The 5,818-nt window shown below is 32.2% G+C and overlaps 1 long non-coding RNA gene across 1 annotated transcript; it reads right to left on the bottom strand.

Moving 5' to 3' along the window:
- Window positions 1-566: 566 nt before the first annotated feature.
- LOC125426972 lies at window positions 567-5,617 on the bottom strand. Its single transcript, XR_007243612.1, has 2 exons — window positions 5,145-5,617; window positions 567-768 (listed from the first exon to the last, which is right to left on the bottom strand). It is a non-coding gene; the product is annotated as an uncharacterized LOC125426972 (long non-coding RNA).
- Between the last annotated feature and the right edge of the window lie 201 nt (window positions 5,618-5,818).

Raw genomic sequence — 5,818 nt, 5'->3', positions numbered from 1 at the left:
CAGCTCAAAGGAAGTGTCAACCCAGTGTGCTGCAGTGATGAAAACCGCAAACTTTATGTTGGGGATTATTAGGAAAGCGATCGAAAATAAAATCACCTATATTATAATGCCCTTGTATAGCTCTAGGGTGCAATCTTATGCAGACTTTATTCTCTAAAGAGAAATACAAAGCCTGACAACTCTGCAGGGCTTGGTATCTGTGAGGGAAACTTCTCTCTGTCACATCAAAACACAAGAACAATTTGACAGCAAGGTACAAACCTAAACAGTGGCATAATTATACACCTTATCTGTCCAACAGGGCAGTTGTACACATATCGTACACAGTCCCATACAATCAAAGCAACAGTGTGCCGAAAAGGGAATGAAGCAAAATGGAACTAAGTAAACAGTTCAGAGGAAAAGAGGATCAGGTAGATGGTCATCTCTGATCTCCTCTTATGGGTATCTGTGCCCACTTTGTCAGCTTTCAAAAGGTTCCATTGTGTTGCTTGCCTGTATTATTTCTGGAGCTATATCAATGAATAAATGAAGAATATGACAAATGTTTACATTGCTGAAAAAAGTCATTCAATAATTTTTATTGTTTAAAAATATACATACAGTTATTCATACATTATTTCTCTATTACAGCTAACAAAAAAAGGTCTAGTCCAACCCTTTTACCAAATCATTTTCTTCATTGCTGTCCTTTATTCTGATAAACAAGTAGTTTGGTTTGTTTCTTATCTTTACTACTTTTAGACTTCCTCATTGGTTTGGCTGAGTCTGAGAATTAAGTAAAAAAGCAAAATTCAATTTCATCAAATAAGAGTTGATATACAGTTAAATTTACAGATTCTTCTATTAATGTATATCATAATTTATATCATCATATCTTCTATACATATTATAGTTTAATATACCATTAAATTCAGTTTTCCTCTTTAGGATATTTATATATATCTGTATTTTTCTTTATCTTTCTAGGTACTGAAGATAATCATTCCATGTCTTCTCAAATTTATTCCAGGGTAATTCTTTCACCTTAACTGATAATCTATCTTAATTTCCATGTAATCGTTACTTTTGCGAAGCCACTTCCTTCGTTAAATGACCTTCTCCTCTCCAATTTTTTGCTATCACTATTTTGCTAAGCCGTCATGCATAAAAATAATCCTATATTTATTTTAGAAATCTTCCATATTCCTATATTCAATATATATATTTCCGGGCAAATCTACCTGTATTTTCAATATCTTTTTATATTCTTGTGTACCACCATCCAAAACTTTTAATTTTCTGGCAAAACCACCACATATGTATCATGCACTCTTCTTTATGACAATGCCAACATTTAGAGTTGTTATTTTTAGTTATTTTGCAAGTTGTGTTAAGGCCAAGTACCATCGTGGTATATTTTAAGGCTCTCTCAACTCTAAGCTTGTTGAGAACTTAGTGTTAATTTGCCAACTAAATTCTGTCTTCATATTCTATTGGTTTCCACATCCTGTGCCCACCTCTACCTATTACATCTTGTAACATTTTCTTTTCGTCTCAGGAGTCAATAACAACTTCTTATAATTTGAAAGCCTCTTATTTGGTTCTATTAGTATACTTTATCCAAGTCCCACAGTTTTTTGTTAATTGTCCATTCTTCCATGTCTCTTCCTAAATTGTGTTTTGAATTTGTTGGTAGGTAAAACCAGTGGCAGGGTTCTCTGCCCAATTATTATGTCGCGGTCTTTCTTTTGAGTCGTGTTATTTCTTGTGTCCAAATTAATATATCAGGAATACCTTTTAACCAAGGTCTATTGCTATTGTTTTGGATATTTAAACAACTTTCTTGTTCTTGACAGCCAGGATGGTATTTTACTATAATAGTATTTATACTTTTCCTAGGTCACATAATGCTCTTCTGATTATATGGGATTTTTGAAAACCTTTATCATTTCCTTTTCTTGTGGGCCAAAGATATTCACAAACTTGCACTGATGTTATGTCCCTCTTACATTCAAAAAGCTCTTCATTCTCCAGTTTTATCCATTCCTGACTCCATAGCAATGATGCTGCATCAGTATGTTTAGGTCTGGAAAGGCAAACCTGCCTTTTGGACTCCTATCAATGACACATACTTAATAATGATGTCTCTTATTGTTCCAAATGAATTTCAGAAGGTCCTTTTCCATCTCTACAATTGTCTTGAGCTATATATTACAGGTGTTTTGAAATAATTACAAAATTTTGGCAGTACCATAGTCTTTATCAACTCAACTTTCCCCTTGAAATTGACATGGGCATATTGTTCCATTTAGCCAAATCTTTTTATTTCTGCCCATTTTTCTTATAATTATTATTAAATAATTGATTAGTTGTTATTTTCAATCTCAATCCCAAGATATTTAATTCTTTCTACTTGTAAGCTTGTTTCTATTCTTAATTTCATTTTTTCTTTTACTGGGTTAAATTAAATCCTAGAATTTTTGTCTTTTTCTATTTAGAATAAATCCTGCTTTGCTGTCCAAATTTTTCCATCTCACTAATCGTCTTTGATAAATTTTGATTCGGGTCATCTATGAAAAGTACTAGATCGTCTGCATACGCCCTCAGTTTTATAGTTGTTTTTTTAATCCTTATCCCTTTATAACAGTTACTGTTTCGCAGCTTTTCTAATAAGACCTCTAAGACCAGGTTAAATATTAGTGGAGACAGCGGGCATCCTTGTCTCGTTCCTTTTTGGATCTCTATTTCTTTAGATTTGGTCCCATTTATAATTAGATTGGCTCTTTGAGTATCATATATACTATTTATTGTATTTGCAAAGGTTCCTTCCAGACCCATTTGGTTCATCATATATTTCATAAATTGCCAACTGATGTTGTCGAATGCCTTTTTCTCGCATCGACAAAATAAGAGCTTTTTACTAGGATTCCAAATTCAAAAATTCAATTGTGTTTTATCACCATTCTAATGTTTTCTGTTATACTTCTTTCTTTGATGAATCCGCTTGATCTTTATTTTATATATTGTGGAATCACTTTTGTAGCCTCTGGCTAACACCGCTGCATAGATTTTATAGTCGGTGTTAAGCAAAGATATCGGCTCCAAAAGCCGCCCAACTGTTAAATCCTCTTCGTTGTTTGGGTATTAGGCTAATATTCGCTTGTTTCTGAAGTCTCTGGCATCTGTACAACTGATGCTACATTATTATCACTTCTTGTCAATTTAGGGGCCAGAATGTCTTGAAACAACTTGTAGTAATTCTCGTCAGATAGCCGCCTGGTCCAGGTGTCTTATTATTTTTGGCCATCGCTATTGCATTCCTAATTTCTTCCATGTCAAAGGGTTTATTTAATGATCTTAAATGTAAATCTTTCTATCCTACTTCTTATGTTACCTTCAATATATTGCTCAATTTCGCTTCATTTTGATGTTTTTGTTTTTATATAGTTCTGAATAATATTTATTTATTTTTCTATTATTACTTTTTGGTCTGTCAAATAATGTTCCCTCTTTTAACTTTGTTATTTTTCTTTCGCTTTCTTGTTTCAATTTAACACTATCCATTTTCCTATGTTTTAGCATTATAGAAATTTTTGCCTATTTCGCTTTAATTTATTTAGGGCTTCTAATTTGCCACTGGTCATGTAATAAGTCTTCAGTATTTTAATTTTGTTTCCTAATTTCTATTTCTGGGTTGTTACATTGTTGTTGTTCCAGGGAGGTAAGTTCTTTCATTATTTCTTTTGTTGTTCCTCCTTTTTTCTTTTAAGTTTACATCCTTCTTGTATTAGGATACCCCTAATAAAAGGCTTCTTTGTGAGCATCCCAAAATGATTTTATGTCATCTACTGTTCCTTCATTAAGCTGGAAATATTCCCATTATATTTTTCCTACACTTTTTCCACTTCTCTTTGTTCTCAAGTATATAGTTGTTCAGTTTCCATGTTCTTGAATTTCTATTAACTTCCAATTGCCATAAAATTGGGTTATGGTCTGAAAATAATTTCGGTAAAAAAGAAATATCTTTAGTTTTAGTCACTAATTGTGACGATGTCCAAATCATGTCTATGCGAGTGGAAGATTTGTGTCTATGTGAGAAAAAGTGTAGTCTTTAGCATCTCCCCATTTTTTTCCTCCAAACGTCCTTAGTTGATAACTTCCCATCATGTCAAAACCTGTGGCAGTTTCCAACTGATTTATTTTTAATTATCCCTTTTTTCTTTCTTAAGTCCTTTCTTATTACTCTATCTTTACTTGGATCTACTATCCCATTGAAGTCTCCCATGCAAACCACATTTTCATAGTGGTATTCTGACAAAATTGTTGTTAAATTTTTATAATATTCTTGTTTTTCATTGGGTGCATATACCCCTACCAGTAATATTTTGTTTCCTAACACATTTATTTTCCACTCCAATATACCTTGCCTGGGAGTCTTCAAATTTCAGTATCGTTTTAGGTGTTCCTTAATGTACAATGCAATTCCCGTTTTTTTTCTATATAAAATGTATGGAAGAATTCCCCATAAATTTCTTTTTAATAAGCTCTTCGTCCTTCTTTTTTTGATATATGCCTCTTGAATGCATGCTAACACATCTTTGTTTATAAAGAAATTGAAAAAATATTTTGCGCTTTTGTATATTTAATCCATTAATATTATTTACCAAAATCTTCAAGTTCATGGTTTTTAATTCCCATCTTGGTGAAGACAGAATCTCCTATAATAATATCTTAATACTTTATTAGTCTGCTTTTCTTTGCCATTTCCTTGTTCTTTTCTTCTATCTACTATATGTAGTTCTATCATTGTTGTTGTCTAGTTTATATTTACATATTAATTCTTATTTGCTCCTTATAATTATATTAAGGTTTGAAATAGTGAATCTATCCTCTGTTCCCTCCTTTCCTCCCTCTCTATTCCCTCCCTTTTCACCGTACAGTCAAATACTTCGTTGTAATTGGTGGAGATAAACAAAATTCAATTAAGAAATACATATATATACATATACCTACATACGTACAAAGATACATACATACATCCATACCGTACACACACATATGTACATATACATATATAGACACCCATATATACACACATACACACACATATATATACATGCACATACATGCATCCTTATCTGTACATACATAATTATACTTACATTATTATATCTATATAGTTGCACCTTCCTTTGTACAGCTTTCTATTCAGCCACTTGTAACCATATAAATATTTACTTAACTATACACACATTATATTTATATTTCCACATATGTATATAGGCACCTTATATTCAGAACAAGAGGGACACATTATTATATTTACCGTTCTATTCCAATCAAGTTATCTAATTAATATGATCTAAATATTATCTGCATATTTTATAATACCAGCTAAGAATTAATTCCACAGTATATAATAATTCATAGCCTTACATTACCAACAGTGTCTCATTTTGTTAAGTCTTTTTTGTATTTTTGCATGAAGTCTTTCATTTTCTCTTCAGAATTTATAGTCCAGTTTTTGCTTTTGTAGGTGAACGATAACCCTTCCAGCACTTCCCAGCGATAAAGGATGTTCTTTTTTTTAAGGGTGTCAGTCAAAGGGGTATATTTCTTTCTTCTTCTCCGTATAGCTAATGTCTGGTATTTCTTTAACAAGGTCACCCTTGGTTTTCAATCCTCAATTTCTGTTTTATGTTCTCTTAGTAATGTGTCCCTTGTCTCTTTTGAGGAAGGTCACGCTAATGTCTCTAGGCACGTTGTTTCCTTTTGGCAAATTTAGAGTTAACTCTAAATATGAGCTCATTTCCCTGCCTCTAGCTCTTCATTATCA

The sequence above is a fragment of the Sphaerodactylus townsendi genome, linkage group LG02 (assembly GCF_021028975.2).
Source record: "Sphaerodactylus townsendi isolate TG3544 linkage group LG02, MPM_Stown_v2.3, whole genome shotgun sequence".
NCBI classification, from domain to species: Eukaryota; Metazoa; Chordata; class Lepidosauria; order Squamata; family Sphaerodactylidae; genus Sphaerodactylus; species Sphaerodactylus townsendi.
This window is presented reverse-complemented; position numbering and strand designations above follow the sequence as displayed.